General features: G+C 43.4%; 1 long non-coding RNA gene across 1 annotated transcript; it reads right to left on the minus strand.

Annotated features, from left to right (window-relative positions):
* Positions 1 to 8,139: 8,139 nt before the first annotated feature.
* On the minus strand, positions 8,140 to 10,344 carry LOC147752112 (uncharacterized). The gene is made up of 2 exons (XR_015314998.1): positions 9,011 to 10,344; positions 8,140 to 8,590 (listed from the first exon to the last, which is right to left on the minus strand). It is a non-coding gene; the product is annotated as an uncharacterized LOC147752112 (long non-coding RNA).
* Between the last annotated feature and the right edge of the window lie 8,054 nt (positions 10,345 to 18,398).

Consider the following 18,398-nt stretch of genomic DNA (forward strand, 5'->3'; position numbering starts at 1 on the left):
CATTCATTAACTTCTATAATATTTGATTTCTCTCAAAAGCTACGAAGTAATATTTTCTCACGCGAAAAAAAAAAAAAAAAAAGGAAAAGACCGACTTTAAGGAGAAGTGATACATATCAGCCCCCAGCTATATGCTTTAGTCTCAACATAACGCTCGCGCTATTAAAAATAGCAAGTCATTATAACATCCAACAGAAGTGCTATGACGCCGGAGCAGACCAGCATCATTGGGCTGGCAAATGAGACATTTCCAGTATCATCGACAACAACGAATACGATAGTCATACGATTTTTTTTATATACTCTTCATACTTAATGGTACCCGTAATAGTAAAGGACTTCCACGAAATGAAAGTTCAGATTTTCGTTTGAAAATTTTAAACAGAACTTTGCTGGAGCGGACATGAAGCTGAAAAAAACAAGATATTTATGCTGACTTAAATTGCAGGTAATGCACAGCAAAAGCATCGCTTTTTCAATGAGGTCCAGTTAGTACCGTAGGCTTTATTTATTGCACTCCAACAATTAGAGTATGCAGTACCCTCTGCGCCGAAAATGGTACCAAATCACGGACCTATTTCATCTAAAAATTATTTATATAATTATTATATCTGGAGGTAAGCTTCGTGTTATCATGTAAGCTAATGTCATGCACTACTTAATCTAGACAAAGGCATGTGTCATCACCCGCATGAGCTCTTATTTAGTTAAAGTTCTGTTTAGTGCAGCGAGAAGGTGGCAACGTTGGAAAGATGTTGCGAGGCGTTGTCAAATCTTACGTAGCACTAGCTCCTTCAATAGTTTTTTGTTAAATTCTATTTACTTCAGGATATCAGTTTCGGGCCCAGTAATGTTGGTGTCTGCTTCCTTTTCGTCCATCGCCATACCCACCAGAAGCCACACACATCATACGGCTGACACACGGGCACGTCTCTAAACCAAGTTACCTTCTCAGCCAAATCCAGAAAATGACTAGCTTTGAAAACGTTTACCGTTTCGTTGGGGGGCTCCGGCCGAACTTTAGAAACACATCCACGATACAGACGACGAGGCTAAGGATGAAAAGGCAGCAAAGCTTTAATTTTGCCCCTTCGGACCAGACGACGGACGCAGCGGGTGACCGGGCGGGAAATTCGCTTGATGGCGAAATAACTTTATTGAATCCAAAGAAGCAGCCCTAGCTGACTTGGACGCACGGTTACGCTTGACGCAGACAAGTCCCGGAAACGATTTTAGTGCTCGCCTTCGTTCTCCACCCCTGCTTTACAGGATCCCTGCACTAGGGTTTGCTCACAGGGCATTCCCACGAAATCTCCTAAGTCTAGCGTCCCCTCATCCTTGAACCGCCAGGAGAATTCGCCTGATCACACATACTACTACGTTCAGCTGTTCGCCGAGATGGTGACGGTTTAGCATTTGGACGTAAGACGTATGGGCAATATTAAAACCAACCCATAGTTTTCTTCCAACGAAGCCCGTCTCTACGCAGTAATCCTGGGGCAGTGTTGTGTTCAACAACATAAAACCTTCTTGCGGGTGGGACTCGCAAGTATTTTTTTGGTTCTCACAACCTCAATGTTTGTTCATTAGCAGGCACAACGAGCTGCGGGTAGATGAGATGAAAGATCCAGTAGAATGTTGCTTGGTTATAGCAAGGCTAGTGGGGCTCCCTTATAGACGGTAAAAGTTATATCACCAACATTGGGTGAAAGAGGCTAGTAGTAAGGCAACAGGGAGATCGGGGAGAAGGACGAGGAGGGACGGGGCCGTATTGAGGGCATCAAGGAATGAAATCAAGGAGAAGCGCAGAGCTTCATTGGCTAGAAATTGGGTGCCCGTCTGTTGCACCAGTAGCAGTAGTAAAGGCGACGGTGGTCGGTAGTAGAGGCAGTGAGAGAGGGACAGACGCCGGCATTTCAGCCAACGAGTCGCATGGTTGGCTTCAGTTATTAAACGAGATGCGGGCTGGAGTGATGTCTTTTTAAATTGAAATCGCCACCCGTTCACCAGCGAGGTATAGCAAGAAACCCAGCTACCCCAGCTCGAAACAACCGGAATTTGCGTTCTGCTTTGCCACCTGTAAGTGGAATCATTCGACTACAAGTATTATCTTTGAAAAAAGGCGTTACTATCTGACGTCTGGTGGTGTCGAGCCGTGGAACAGAACAATCTAGAACAGAAATGTGACAACATTGTGTTGGCTATCTGTATGTAGGAGTATGTGCCCAATCCTTCAAACATTTCCGTTGACAATGTTAGCTTTTCAAATCTTTTGTTGTTGGTATTGTAAATGAACTTAGCTATTTAGGATCGCTAGATGGGTACATTCGCCAATTGCCAGAAAGATGCAATTTCTTTGGCTAGTAGATCAACTCCTGATAGTATTTATTGATTTGGCCACCTTATTTGGCTTGTCTAGTACGCGTTGTTGGCGAGATTTTAAGCAGCGATCCCCCCCCGGGTCTCTTTTGTCCAGAAGGTTGATCGTTCAAGCCACCGCGTCGACAAATGACATTTGTCTGTGGGTTCTAACTATTAAGACCTGAGAAAAAAAAGCTAAGGTAATTCCAACATATTGAAAATTTTTCGGTCCGTATTATCATCTTCATATTATTGATTCATAGGAGTTTAGTAGGTGTGAAAGTTTCAATAATAAGCGCGATTTTTCGGCCAGATCAGAGTCAGAGACTATCAGGGTCTAATATGTTTGGTGAAATACCTTAACGTATCTTCAGCATAAGCAGACTAAAGAAATGGTTTTTTAAGTTTTTCGTAAAAACCGTTTTGATGTACCTGGCCTCTATATATGCCAGAATATTTATCGTAGCAAAATTTTCTCATTTCTTAAATGGTTCTTGAAGATGACGCCGAAATAGCATTGTCAGTACGTCTGTATTTTAAAAAGTACAGACTAGGTTTAAAAAAAAAATGTTACAATCATCTACACCTCTAATGATGAGCTTCAAAGTACAGAATTCTAAAAATCGGGAGGATATCTTTACGGATCGAGCTCTAAGAAATCAAACCAAGTTCCTGCATGTATTGGTTTTAATACTTTAAGGGATATACAAATAAGTTACTCCTTGTGACTGAAATAGCTACAATCGGAATATATGAAAATCTACCAAAACCAGACAAACCATTTAGGCGTACAGGAGAGTTCTTCTGAACGCTCCTGAGACAACGTCTCCTTCTATCATGATACGTGTTTGTTGAGAGGAATAGCGTTATAATGTTATGACAACGTGCTGCCAGCAAGAGTACGGGCTATCTTCAATTTACGATGATTATTATTTTTATCATTGTGAAATCGCATTCCGTGACTTCATATATATTTAGGGTTGCTGTCGCTTCAGCAAGCGGAGAAGTCGAAAGAACCAAAAGATGAGTCCACGGCATCGTCGTATGTCGTCCAACACTATCTGTAACATTTAACATTGCGGCGGCCGCCATCGCTGTCCTCGCCGACATTTCGCTTGTACGTTGTAGGCCTGAAGGTCTATAGCGATGGTGGAGTGAGCTTGTCGCTTCTTTCTTGCGATTCTTCCCTACTTTGTTGTATGCCCGCTGTCCATCGTTTTCGCAGGCCTTCGTAGACACCGAGGGTGCGTGCCTTGACTCATAACGACAAGCTCGCCCAGCGAACTGCCTCCGAGCTTAAAGTCTTCTACTAGCTTCTCGGTTTGGATTCGAGGCTCTAGCTAAACAAGATAGGGGCTGCCTGCGAACAGCATACGTAGGCCACGCCGACGTTGGAAGGAGCTAACCGAGCTCGATTCTAGGATTATCTTTACGTAGTTGATGTCGCAGTCAATGAAATGAGGGGTCTTCCTGTGGTCATTTGCCTGTGGTGGGCGTGAACGTGAGATGAAGATGAGCATGAGAACCCCGAACGAGAACAACCACGAAAAAAAAATAGTTTTCCTATCTTTCGTGGAGGACGCAAGGGAAACGAACTTAAGGAGCCATAAGGAAACGAGAATAGTATAAAACCAGTACATGCTACAGGACGGAAAAATGTTGGGCATGAAGATATTACTGAGAGGGCTTTTGAGGGACAAGAGCTACACAGGAACAGGCGACGACGAGTCGGCGCGGAGAAGAGGCGGCATAGATTCGTTGCGAAAACGACGAACGGCTGATCAACGAGCCGGTCAATTTTTAGCTGCCGGACGCCAGTCGGTCGGAGCCAAGCCGTCGCTTATGCCGAGCACGATCGAGCCTAATATGGCAGCAGCCAACAGCATCGCTACCTTCTCTGAATGGGAAAAATGTTGAGATACCATTGTCTAGGCTTCAGTTTTAGTGAACATCATGTAGTCAACCAGGCCCCGCTCAGTCAGTGGTTTGGTAACCGCTGGTCCTGTCGTTGTAGGTTGACCGTTGCAAGATAACGAAGAAAATTTTGTCACATACCGTTGATACTCGTGTAAAAGGGAATGCGGCGGGGACAAAAAATAAGGGCCATCGAGGCAACCTCGGATGTGTCACCACAGACAATTTAGACAGAGGCTGCCTGCTAACCAGCCTTTAGTAACAACGAAAGTGTGGGGTGACGCGAAACTACACGTTGATGATACGGGAGGCATTGAATTCAGATGGCGCGTCCCGTCTAACCTATCGTCGTCAACTCGTTTATGTTGTCAGCGATTCAGTATTTTTTAGCCAGCGTGAAAAAAGACCTCTACATAGATAAGACAATAAAATTGTTGCACGAAGCTATAGAGTAATAAAATTACGCTATGAATTGAATGCCGGTGAGGTAAATAGTGGAAGATGGTTATTTTGCTAAAAATGGCACGGGATCATGATAAGTGACGAACAAACTAAATCGCAGTAGCGCCTGTCAAATTCTATTTTGCATTACGTTGATCGATATACCTACATAGCTGTATCTGATATAATATAGGCCAAATATAATATGTTTTATGGTGTTCCTTTACTCTACTACGCTACCCTGATGCAGTGACTAAACTATTCATCAACGTTTGCTGGCAGCTATTTCGGAAACGATCTTGGGAGGCTGTGAAGAAGACTGCGGCGCATACTGATATCGTGTATTATGTTTGTTTTTACAGGTAATAACTGAATAGATGTTTCGAGTCTTACTACACGAATTGAAGGATGTGTATATATATATTCTTTAATTCAAACGTGCCAGGCCTACGATCCTGGTAGCGCACGTAAAATGGACGTTAGATATTGGGCGTAAACACAATACTTGTTTTAAAAAGCTGATGCAATGTCAACTTGGAGTATTTCAAGTTTATAGATTATTACGTGCGCTCACGATACGGCGATTAGAGAACAATTGCTTTAAAGCAGGCTGAGCCAGTATTGTAGAATTAGTCATATTTATAGCGGTGGTTCATGCTTATGAGCAGCTAGATCAAACTTAAACTAATCAACTTAGGAAGTAACTAGTCAGTTAAAAGTACAAAAGAACTAACATAAAACAAAAAAGACAGAGTGTCAGGGCATTGAAAGCCAAATCTGTCACCATTATCCAATCGGCACTTGTTGCTAATGGCCGCATCTATTGTAGCGTCTAAGTCTAAAAGGAAAATCTTTAATTGCTTTTCCACAGTTTAAAGAAAAGCAACAAAATGCATCATGTTTGTCCGAGATTGTACACAACCTTTTGTTCCCATTCTTCATTCAGTTTCATAACAATCTTGTAGCCTTGCCAATTTTCCATATGCTTTAACAGTGCCTCCAACCTCAAAAAACAGAAACCTAATCACTCAGCATTGATTTTTAGCGCTAAACGATATAGTCATGACGTTCTCGTGACATTTAGTTGGTGTATATAGTTGTGAGTAGTCGAAGACCAGGTATATAATTTCCAGGAAGTCTGTCAGTGGCGCATAGTTTAAAAGAAAGTAACTAAAATGATCCGCCCTGCTAAATAGCTGCGCAAGCCAATGTACAACCTGCAATGAAAATATATGCACGCACACACAAGTGCTGATGCTAGTGGACCATAGTTACCGTATGCACATGTCAACAATAAAACGTTTCGAGTAGGCACGCAGATTCCTACAGAACAACAAGGGAATAATAGAAACGGTGTGTCTCGTTAAGGTGTTTCTGGCAATAGGTTTATGGGTTTGCTGCTGTATTTATACTAATTTATTAATTATTACATACGGCACCCCTCTACCTCTAAGTTCCTCCTATCTTGTCCAATGATCTTCAATCAAAGAGTATTGTGGGCGGGCTAATACGTGCACAACAACCGTCATTTGGCTCCATATGTCGGATGTCCTGTTGTTATCTTGTTATTTATTTTCTTCCTACATGAACGACCGCCCGGGACCGGGACAGATCACTAGACCAGCTAACCACAGACATCTGTGTCTTCGTACTGTTCTATCGTGCCTTGTGCATGAACGGTGCAGTACCCGGAAACCGCTAGCATATAGCACCAGCTATTTCAGGTCGACCCAACCTGACCGCCCTCGGCTACCATTTAGTCCAGCTTAGCCTGCCCTTTATTAGTTCCTGTTCGTCCATTCCATAAAAAGCAACTGGCTGAGCCAAAACCAATTCATCTTTATAACTTCCTTTCATTGAGTTAGTTAGCTCACATCAATTGCAGAAGCCCGTATTAAAGCTTTGGAAATGAGTGAGTAGAAAGAAGACGACAAGTCCGCAGATAGGATACAACGAAGACGTATTTATTTGATGTCGACCAGTTTAATGACCACAACGGTTAAGGATTAAGTAGCACATGTACACTGATGTATCGATACATACATCATGTACAGTGCGTATGTGTAGTCCTATACAGTATCGCATACATACCCTTTTGCTTCGTTTTTCTTTGCTACTTATATTGCTATTGCAGTGGGCAATTTATGGTTGAAGTGTGTATGATACGATGAACATGGACGAAGTCAATGTGACTCACCCTTCGGTAAGTAACTAGAAGCTTCTTTCTCATTTTTCTCGCCCCGGCCAAAGTGTGGCCGCTATGACCCTACGTGTCTGGGCTTTATTGATATTCAAATGACGCTGCTGGAGGAGCATCAAGCTGCTGCAGAATCACCGCTAGCTCGTTAGAGACAGGAACTTGCTCACCTTTTTCTGAGTACGCTTTCCCCGCCGCAGTACCAGGGGTCAGAGCCCGATCTGCTCGTTCTTAGGCCCCGGGACCCGGATCTTTCGCTCTCACTGCATCTGAATGAAAATGCGAAACCGCTAAGGCAGTGGCTTTAGTGGCGATATACTGCCATCGGCCATCGACTCGCATTGCTCCAGGTGAACATACACACCTGTACAAAAGCTGAATGATAGTAAGACAAGGAAGCACAACCTTCGTGGAAGCGGCGTCCTTCCACCATGGTAGCAGTTCATAGGCGGCCGTACACGACTATCACAGTGCTAGTAACGGCAAACACAGTACATGGCATGCGTGATGCATGTGAGCCTGTATATAGCATATTAATGTGTCACATATATATATATATATATATATATACAATTACCTATTAACGGAACTACGTTTTACATGCGGTTTTGCCGTCAGGCATTCCACCGGACGGCTGGCTCCCACACGTAGCAAATTGTGTCTACGCCCGAATTCAATCCTAAAATTGGCAGACAAATAGGTTACGCACTACGCTATGACAGGGACCTATGAATCCCTATTCGAAAGCGTCTTCTATCTGATCATACGTAGCATGTTTCCGAAAAATGTGTTCGACATAAATTGTGATGTAGTACACACTCAGGACTTTTCAATGTTGAGAAACTTTCGAGGTAGGCGGTATACGCTTTAATGATGCTCGTCGTAAAATTAATCCGTGCATTAGTTGTTTGGACGAATCGTTTAGAAAAACAAGTTTCACGGTTATGATCTAATGGCCTTATTAGCGAGCAACAACGCTATAGTGATAGTTATATTTTTACGTGATGAAATGCAGATGCTAAGCTATAGTAAAGGCGCGCAATATAACACTAGTGTAAAATTCATAAACCCCGCTCATATGTTCATTTCCCTGAAAATTGCTTTAGTTTTTTGAAGTTACTGCAAAGTAATGATCAAGAACTCGTTAAAAATAACCGCAATGCGGAAAAAATTATGACGCGCCGAGGTTTCTGCCAACAGTAATGAATAGTAAAACATCATTAGTATTAATAATTATACATAGATTATATTAGTAACTGTGATATTTATACACTGTATGTTAATAGCAATAGTTTTTGCGCAGATTTATTGTTATTTATATTTCGCACACTGTCAGTTTTCTTCTAACGGTGCTCTTTTGCAGAGAAGACAGGGGGGAAGACTAATCTTAAGTTTCCAGTTTCTAATACGGTTAGAGTTTGGTTAGATTCCACGACAAAATGAACGTTTCTGTATTTTTAAAGTCGAACCTTCACTGTTAGAAATTGAACACGTATTGGGCGGCTACAGTGAACATCAATGTACGAATCATATGAGCTGTACATAGACAAGCGCTTGTATCTGTTTATCCTGTGCTTTTTCTTCGTAGTTAGAAGGACATCATGGCCCTTGAACTGGGAACCAAATGGGGCTGTATCACGTCGTATGTCGAACGTTAAGAGAAACTGCAAGAAAGACCTAGTAAAAAAAATTCCCAATTATATTTAACACAAAAAACAATCGGTGACATAATTTGATATTGGTGATATAAAATTATATAAAAGCACTAATCCTGAGTTTGTCGAAAAAACAATAAAAATATATGCAGGCCTTTTTTGGGTGGAAAATTTTCACAGTTGTAAAATTTCGAGATCTAAGCTAGTCCATAGATTATTTGAATTTTAATATTAGCCCATAAAGCAATCACGTTTGCCGTTAATATTGCTGCATTTTGCTGATGTCGTAGATACGATCTTGTCCCCGTCGTACATGCATTGATGTTGAAAGACTTTTATCCTTAAAAAAAATCATCTGCGTCAAAAGCCTGATGTCTCCCTAGTAGTTCACAGTAACGAATCGAAAATTAAATCAAATGCCGTGAAATTCAGTGGCACTTACCTCTGTAAAATTCTCCTCCGCTTTTGGGGCTCAATTGCTTTTGACTTACTAAAAGACCAAGAATTGACAAGTCTCGAACCGACATGTATTTAGCTCTCTTTCCTAGCTAAAGTTTTTCCATGCAAGACATCGTGGCAACAGAGGTTCGTTCGTATATCAACAACGGAACGCCGATAACAGCGATGGCGTGGAAACGGGCTTGGTACGCGTACGATGATGCTTTTACCGATACAGTGGTTCTGCTGCTAATATTGCTACTGGCGTGCCCCGCCTCTGTCCAAATACCGATCTGCTTCACAAACCGTGTCTACATCACCATGATTTGCGATTGTGAGCTGCTTGTTACTCGTACTTTACTGGTTGTCTTTCACACTTCGACTACTAAACTGCGTAGAGGCGCATTCCCCTGGTTTCTTCAGTGTCTCCTTCTGCAGAGTATTCGACCCACTCATAAGCTGCTGCACAAGTCACGCATACGCACACACACACTTAGACGCGCATGACGCCTGCCCCCTGGTTCTCCAAGTTAGCCGAGTAGCCCTACAATACACGACATTTTTCCTCGGTACTAGCAATGCGTCTATGTTTGAACATGCAGTGCCAGCAAGGCGAATAGAGCCGGTTAGGGGATGGGGGTACAGGGAAGATCTAACAACACATATTTTATCGACAATTCGATCGGGAAACGTTTAGCACCACTGGAAATGGCTCAGTTTCCCACTCGCTTGCCCATTCACCCAAGCTTTAGGCAGCCACGACTCTCGTGCTCACCATTTCTTGGCAAGTTCCCTTTCTCTCTTTTTTTGGCCACCGCAGTTCGCTGCACGTCGCCGTTCTTCGATTGGTCGGTCGTCCTTTTATCGCCTTACACTCGTCTGCCCACCGTTGCCTGCTTCCGCTGCTTTTTCTTCTGCTGTTGCTGCCAACGGTCGCTATCCTGATTGGGTGAGTGGGCACGTAATGCACGCTTTGGCTGCAGGCTTGTCTGCCTCCGTCAACGAGGGAGGAAATAAGACTGGAGAAGAAGGACAACGCTGCCGACTGTGAGTGAGCAAAAAACGACGACGAAGACGATGGAAAAGGCAGCAGAAGCAGCAGCAGTGCAGGTCAAAGGAACACGAAAAAGAAAACCCGTAAGAACATGTCGACACGACATGCACACCACCATCACCACCTCGACGGCCGCTCTCTGCCGCTACCGTTATTTATGCCGCCTTTCGGATCGACGCAAAGAACCCACCAGGTGGAAAATCAAGTTCTCCAGGTTGTTGTCCTGGACGGTTTCCTCTCCCTCATCCCTATTCAGTCTGTGCAGTCTTTCTTACGCGTACGCTTCGTACTTCCCTATGGAAAAGGATCGAATCGTTAAAGTGAAAAGTACACACACAAAACACAGCCAAAGCATCCTAGTTCGCGAAAAGTACTGGTTCGCGAAGGGTTTGCTGAAATTATCCGCTTTCGTCCGTTTTGCGTACCCGCTAACTATATTTATAGCATACTGTATATAGTACGTTACTTACTCGAGGTCGTATTTTGCTCATATCGGCGTCACAAAGCAGAAAGCTGGCTTTACCGACTTAATGCTCAGTGTGGAAATAAGCGTAAAGAAAAACTGTTTATATAGAAAGTGTACAGAAAGCGCGTTGAGCATAAGCCGGAAAGGGTCTCTAGGCATAATCCATCTAGTGTAGCTACGTTTTCCCTTGCTTGCTCTCCCCGTTTCTTGCTGTCTAGGACTCTCGACATCTACCGTGACAGGTCAGTGTAGTGGAGGTTAAGAATGAATTGGCGTGCAAGCGCGCAACTAAAAGAAGTCAAGTACAGAACAAGAATATAGAAACAGAGAAATATATATATATATATATAGAAAGGGACAAGGAGAATATACCGTGGGTCTGTGGACCCGATCTGTCGGTCGGCAAACGCCAGCAGTATATCGGCAGGAGCCGGCGGAAGAGGATAGCGCAGCCAGCAGCGGAAATACCTCCGGAAATCCGACAACACTCGTCTTCACGGATGTCATCCTGCTGTCGCCCATCGGCTAGCGCGGTGTACGAACGCTTACGTATGTGCAGTGGGGCTTTCCAAAACGGATATTTGAAAAAAAAATTCGCACTTTGGTTTTTACGAACGCTTCGGCGAGAGAAGATACTCAACATGGCTAGGTCGTTTGATGGTCCTTACGATATAAGGAAATGATCGAGGAAAGAGTGGGGTGATGCTTTAGCAAAGCGACCTTGTACGTTTAAATTCAAATATGCAACTCTTATTTCTGAAGGTGCAACGGGTTCATTTCAACCGGATCGCTCTGTTTTATGTTACAAAGTCGATATGCGGGGTATCCTTTGCAGACCATGCGGGAGGAGCAGCAATCGCCCACCTATGATCACGTCCGATCCACGATTGCGGAGGAGAGGCAAATGACATGCTTTGTGTCGTTTGCTCATGAGGCACGAAAAATGGCTAAATGCGAAGGATGAAAATCGCTGATGACGTTTCAGATCCAGAACATTGGTCGAAAGCTCGCACAACTAATTGACCCATTGTAATTTCTGCCAGACTGACCGGTGACCGCATGGAGCAGTCGATGACAATGCGAGAGATCTCTCAGGGATTAAGTAGGCCGGCTGGGGAACAAAGCATAGCTGAACACATGAACCGAACTCAAGAGACGATCGGACCCATAGGCTGTGCTGGAGAGTATTGTCCAGGAAAAATTAGGCTAAGAGGATATCTAACCATGTGAGTAGCTGCTGGGTAATCATCAGCCACTACTAAGCCAATGAGAAAGGTCAGAAGCAGAGCTGTGCTAAGCTGCTGAGCCTGACAAGTGGTCGTATTTCGGCCTGCGGCAGGATGGACGGCCGATGAACCCCCATCGGCAAAACATCGACGCTGGGCATACAGGCCAGGGGATAGAGGAACGGTCCATCATAGGAAGAATGCAAGTTTTTGATGTCCACACATTCCCGTGGGCTTAACGCAATCCAAAGACTACTTCCAAGGAGAATGCGACAAATAGACAAAAGACCCACTCTTCGCAATCACTCGACTCTATATAGAAGAAATGGGCTTTGTCATTGGGGACAAAGCGTGCCTCGAGACCTATGGTTCCGGTATGTCGATTCTCAAGCCAACAGGAGGAAGGACGAGTGGTCATGAACTAGCACAATATTTAAAAAAAAAAAAGAGTGCGAAGCTTCCAGCAAAGATAATCAGGATCGTTGGAACGATCATTAGGACCATCAGTTGTTATGGAACCACTTCTGATCAATTGACACCAGAGCGAACAGACAGACGGACTGTGTATGAAATCGTGAGTAAACGAAACTTGATAAGCAACATATTCGACATCGTTTTAGTAAAACACAAATGTATAGTACAGATTGCCCTAGTCTGGCACAAGTGAACTTCGTAAGTAAATTGGCTATCCGAGGTGAGCGCGGTCTGTCTACTTCATACGCTTTGTTAGATCGTTTATTTGGGACTGGCCGTGTCTGCAGTCGCAAATACAATAGTATTAATCGAAAAAGAAGCTGACCTTGGTCACAGTCTGCGTCAGTGCTATAAAGAGCCATATCCCAAATATTAGTTCGTTTAGTAATAGAAGCGGTGTTGCGTGCGACCGCGGAAAACCAACGCGGGAAATGTGTGGGACTAGCTGTCGGCTTCTTTTGCTGAAAGAATGGTACTAGGTAAATGCAGTGGATGGTCTGTCACGGACTCGGAATAGTTTCGTGGCTATCACAGAGGGATAGAGTACATGGCCGTTGCAGGGTTGTCGTCGCCAAAGTTAGTGTCACTGGGCTTCGCATCAACCGGATTAGGCGAACGACAACAGCTCAGCTTTCGTGACTTCAAGCAACGCCGCACTAAGGAATCTGCTTGACTGTGAGGACCCTTTGTTTGGCCTGCGAGCACTGTCGGGCAGGTTATAGGTAGCGGTACTTCCGCAGCGTTTGCTTGCACGTTGCCAATCCTCCGCGCGTATGGCGTTCGGCTGAAAAGTTTCTCCGAAGGCGACAGAAAGTGGATGAAAGGATTTGTTAAACGGGAATTGATGCACACACATAAGCTCTGAAGTGCTTTGCCCGGAGTGTCAGTGTCGAGATTTGCTCAGGATTGCCCGAACACTACAAAGCATGCCTGCAAACGACGCATTATATTCATTGCATATATGTGCAGGGGGCGACGTAAAGATCGTCACTATGTTTCTTTAGTCAAATCTGCGGATTTGTCGTAGTTTTAGTACTACTTTCGTTATTGTGTGCGTCTTGTCCTTTTTTAACCTACGAAACAAAGATCTTTTTGATCGAAGGGAAAATGAAGAATTTAAAAACATACGAGTGCTGATACACCCGATGAGTCGTGAGAACGAGCAACCTGAAATTAACGGCGCCCAGATGTTCTGAAATTTTTTTGTTCCCTGCACATTGTACGGAAAATAATGAGAAGGGTTTGCTTCCAAACGCTCATCGAAACAAAACAACCGCAAAAGTGAACTTGCAAATTAGGAAGTGCTTACGTGATCAGGCCTTATTAGGAGTAACACTCCGTCATTTTGTTTCCACTTTGCCATCTAACTCGGAATTTAAGTGATTTACCCTACCCATTACATACGATATTGCATCCATCGTCTAGTAATTCTACTGCTGGTTCTGTTTCTTGTTGCAGACATGGCTCTGGCAGTTGGCTAGCTACCTTACGACCTTCACTCCGCCAGTACAATGTAACAGATTGTCTGTACGAGCATATAGACCATATAGTGAGTAGCTCATATTAGGCAAGGGAAGTACTTCAGTAATCGTTTTAGCTGTCTGAACTACTTTCGTTATCTACCTGTGTACACATGATGTAAGTACCGTCGATACATGCATAAGCCTGTAAGCTTGGTTATTCGCTCGTCCATTTATCAATCGCTGACAAGTTTGTTTTAGCCTGTATCGTTTTACGAGGTAATATCAGGCTCGTGGTATTGACAACACATTGCTACCTCGTATGTCGGACACCTCCCGGCAAAACTACATACAGAGACAACGTTCATATCATAAATATAAATACGATGGGCTACAATCGTTGCCGTCTAACGACTAGCCCGTTGTATGTGTATCTTCCACAAATCCATTCCTGTAAGAAGCACAAGGTTCAAAGCTGTAAAGAATATTCCGGCGATGCCATAGGACCGACCACCAGTACCCGTACGCCAACTTTATCAAAGCTGGATGGCAACGATAACTTTATCTTTGTAGGAACTATAACGACAGAAACACTAGCACTAAAAACAACAAAGCCAAAGTAACATTACACGATGCCATTCTTACCCGTCAGCGGTCCTGCGACGCTTTGGATGGCTTTTGGAACCGCGCACGAAGCCGTGATGGGACGCCGCTTCGTAAATCATATTACCCTGCTATTAAGAGACGAGGAAAAAGATGCAACCCAGTATCATTCGTGGTTAGTAGTAGGTTTCGTTCTGCTCAACCACCACCATGAGCTGCCCGTATAGATCCACAATTTCCACTGCTGTCTTTGTAACTACGATCACTGAGGCTGGATCTCTGATGAGTGCTGCCATAGCGGGTCGCATTGGATCTGAGAAACGCTAGTCGACAGCCGCGCAAGAACTCCTTAGACGCGGCAAGAGATGACGAAAATGACGATAGACATTGCAACAAACAGTGGCAAGATGATCACCCCCCACAGTTTCGCTGGTCAAGCCGGCTCCTCCATCAAGCAAGGGGCGGTTGCTGGTCGCTTACTCACTCCATCTACCGCGGCGTTCATTCGCCGTCATCGCGATGACACAATGAAAGTATCAGCACAAAGGATAGCGCCTATGGTGTTTCCGCAGCCGCTGTTGGTCGACATAAGATACCGGATAGCTCTGCCTACCACAAATGTATCTGTAACTCCCTCGGGTGCACTAACACAATTTGATTTAACGTTTCGCTCTTCTTTTTCGTCAACAAACGGCTGCAACAACGGGCGGCAAAGCCATCTCATAGGCCACTTTAGCACATTTCTATGTTTTTGGCAAGATGCCGAAGGAAGGACGAAAGTTAAAAGGGGACGATATTTTTAAGGACTGACCGCAATGTGAAATGCTCAATAGGATGACGGATAGCCAATATATCTAGTATACGTTTCTTGCGAGAGCTGATGGCAAAAAGGAAGAATGGTAGGACGAAAACGAAAAGTGCCGAAAGTTGTATGGGATTTCGTTATACGCAGACAAGATGCTGCCTGATCAGTTTTTCAGGCAGGAGATGTCCATGGTAGTAAAATTTTGTTTGCATTTGTTTGACCACTTTTCAACGGATGCTTTGTTTATCACAAGAAAAACTAACTATTCTTTCTAGTCATCCATAAGCTCGAACGAGTACTCGAGAGGATACGCACTGAATGATATCAATGATTATTACAACTTTTCCTCAACGAAATGACTAAATCATCACCGTTTTAACGCAGCGGCAACGTGTTTATTTACTAAAGTTAGAAACACGCAACGTTCGAGATTGGGCGTAGACACATTTCATTCTACAGCGGAAGCCAGTTGTCGTCTAAAATAATACTTTACGGCAGTACCGGACATCAAATTCTAAAAGTCTGCATAAAGTGGTTAAAAGATTGCTATGCAAATTTAAGCCTAATAGATGGTATCTAAAAACCTTTGTCTGAAGCTCTGAAAAACGTTAACGTTAATGCCTCCCTCAAAAAACGTTCTTACTCGTTACTGCGTGCCTGATGATTAACTTCAATATAATACATACGAGGCAACGAATATGAGTGTCGTAATTGTGAGTCGAAGATATTTCAGTGGGAGACTGGTAATGGAAATTCGAATAATCAAACACATTATTCATTGAATCCCCCTTAAAATGATAACCTTTGGATAAGATTGTACTTTGTGTTCAACTCTCCAGTCATTGCGAAGGCTAAAGCGAAATGGTCAAGTTAAGATATTAACTTCCACAGAAACGATAAAATACTTCCAATACTTTCTACTAGGATTGCATAAAGCTCAGCTGTAGATTCTGATACCCAGGGAGGCCTATTCTAAGAGCTAGCACAGGTCATCGCTAACAAGATTTTCGCAATGTATTTATGAACGGGTTAATATACAACTCTGAGACATCAAATCATGACTCACTATTGTCAGTGCCCACTTGCACATTTGGCTTCCACGCGCCCATTGTGTGTGCATGAAACATCGTTATTACTGCTAAATTTTTTTGTTGTAAGGTGCAATATATAATATATAGACATATGACTCACGGCCATGAATGAGTTCATAGTCACAAAGTATACGTGTGCAATAGGTGTACCAATATCATGCTTATTTCTTGCAAACTCCAAACCTATTCATTTAAACCAACACGTTACTTTAAAAACAGGCACATACGTTGTGTAATGAATTTGACTTTTATTCTAGACCTACGCACATATCAGGAAATTATCACCAAATGAAGATAAACGAGCAACACGTTAAAACATAATCATCAGCATCGTAACCATCATGAAGATCTTGGTCTTCTAGCATAATCCCGATTGTTTCCCGTTTGTTTTCGCCCGATACGCACTCTTACGGAAGAAGAAGGCGCTCTGCGTTCTTGTGACTAGTCGGCCACTTCTGCCGCAGTCATACTGCTTCCCCTAACGTTTAAGTCTTATGACTAGAGCGGGTCGTACAGCTCCTTTGCAGCCGTTGTTTTCCTCCTCGAATGCTACTGGTAAATTGTAGTACAAATACCGCTGTCCTATACAGTGGTAATAAAAGGAGCAACGGTAGGATAGACTTCTTTTATATATACTCTTCACGTCGTATGTGCCGGGTTATTTATCTCGACTTCTGTTGTTTGAGTTTCGTGGGTTCGTTTGCCCACGCTGCCTGTTGCCTTGATGGCTTTCCTCTCCTCTCGGCACTAAATGACCCCAATATTATAAAAAAAAAAAGCTGCTGTTTTTTCCAACGCTTTAAAACTCCCTTCTTTCGGTACTGCTACTATTGCTGCGAAAAGAACTACCTCTTCTCCTCACACATACTCGCTCTTGCCCCTTCAGTAGACCGGCACGGTTTCATTGTTTATACATGCCAAAGATCCGCCGTCTCAATTCAAAGAGCCAAGCATCGTTTCTAGCAACGAACATACACAATACTCCATTTTCGCCAACGGAGGAAGCCACAACGCACTAGCTTTCGTGGGGTACGAAAAAAAGTTCGTAGGGGATGGGATGGGGAGGGGTTAACGGCGCAGAAGTGGGTGTGGATAGTAGAATTGGCAGCGGTTCGGAAGTTGAAACGAAAACAGTTTATTTGCCTGCTTCTTCTCTTCTTTTTGGGCGACTTTTTTCTGGAGGAAAGTGTTAGATTGCGATACAAAGGCTGCACCCGTTTTCAAAGCGTTTTTTTTTCGCCGTGAAGATGTTAACATATGGTTGGTGTTTTCAGCAGGAGGTTTTGGAGGGTATCTACAAACTTTATTCCATGGTACTAGACTAATGACTAAGGCGGACGGTAAGAATTGCTGGTTATTTTGTTAGATTGCGACCGTACCAATGTGCTCAAACTGTACTTTGGTACGTGTAATATCCACAGGCCATCACCCCCATTGTTGAATTAGCCTGTTAACTACGTGGTTATCTCTGCTATATACCTCAGGAGTCAACTTGCCATGCAACAGTCGGAACATGAAAACCGCATGTGTTTGATAGTCGCGAACTTCTTGCTTTTAGTTCGTATTGAATTTGAAGAAATTATGGATTAAAATGCGCATGAAGGCTTGTTTTACAAAGAATTATTAAATTGGTTGTTATTTTGCAGCACAAAGCGCACACGAAGACTTAATAAGATACTATATTGTCACAAGCTTACTCATGTACATCTCGTTATAGTTCGGCATTCGTTGTGTACTTTATTCTATATGTTCTTTCCAAATAGCATATAGTTTTCTACCTTCCTATTTCGAGGTACAACTTCATTCATTTTGTATGGCTTTGCATGAGACTGTTTGCGTTGTTTTCAACAGATCCGAGGCGTATTTCAGTCAAGTCATAACTATGTTATAACTTCCGCTGTGTACTTATTTGAATATATAGAACTACAATTCGTCTTTTTTTTTTTTAAATGATGGAATCTGCAATGAGTTTTCGTACACACATGTCTAAGACCTACAGATCGCTCGGTTCCGCAACCCCCAGAGACTATCCATACGACCTTTTTCATTGTTTGCGCCCACGCCGTCGTCGCTTCGGCTCGCGCGTTCTTCTATCATCTCGTAAAGGGATAGGGGTTAATCGGTTCTGTATGCAAATCTGAGCCACTATTCTGTCGTCACCGTTTGCGAAGCTTTCCTCGACGCTAACCAGATGCAGCTTCAAAGAAGGAGAA

Source organism: Varroa jacobsoni, unplaced genomic scaffold (genome assembly GCF_002532875.2).
Source record: "Varroa jacobsoni isolate VJ856 unplaced genomic scaffold, vjacob_1.0 contig00010, whole genome shotgun sequence".
NCBI classification, from domain to species: Eukaryota; Metazoa; Arthropoda; class Arachnida; order Mesostigmata; family Varroidae; genus Varroa; species Varroa jacobsoni.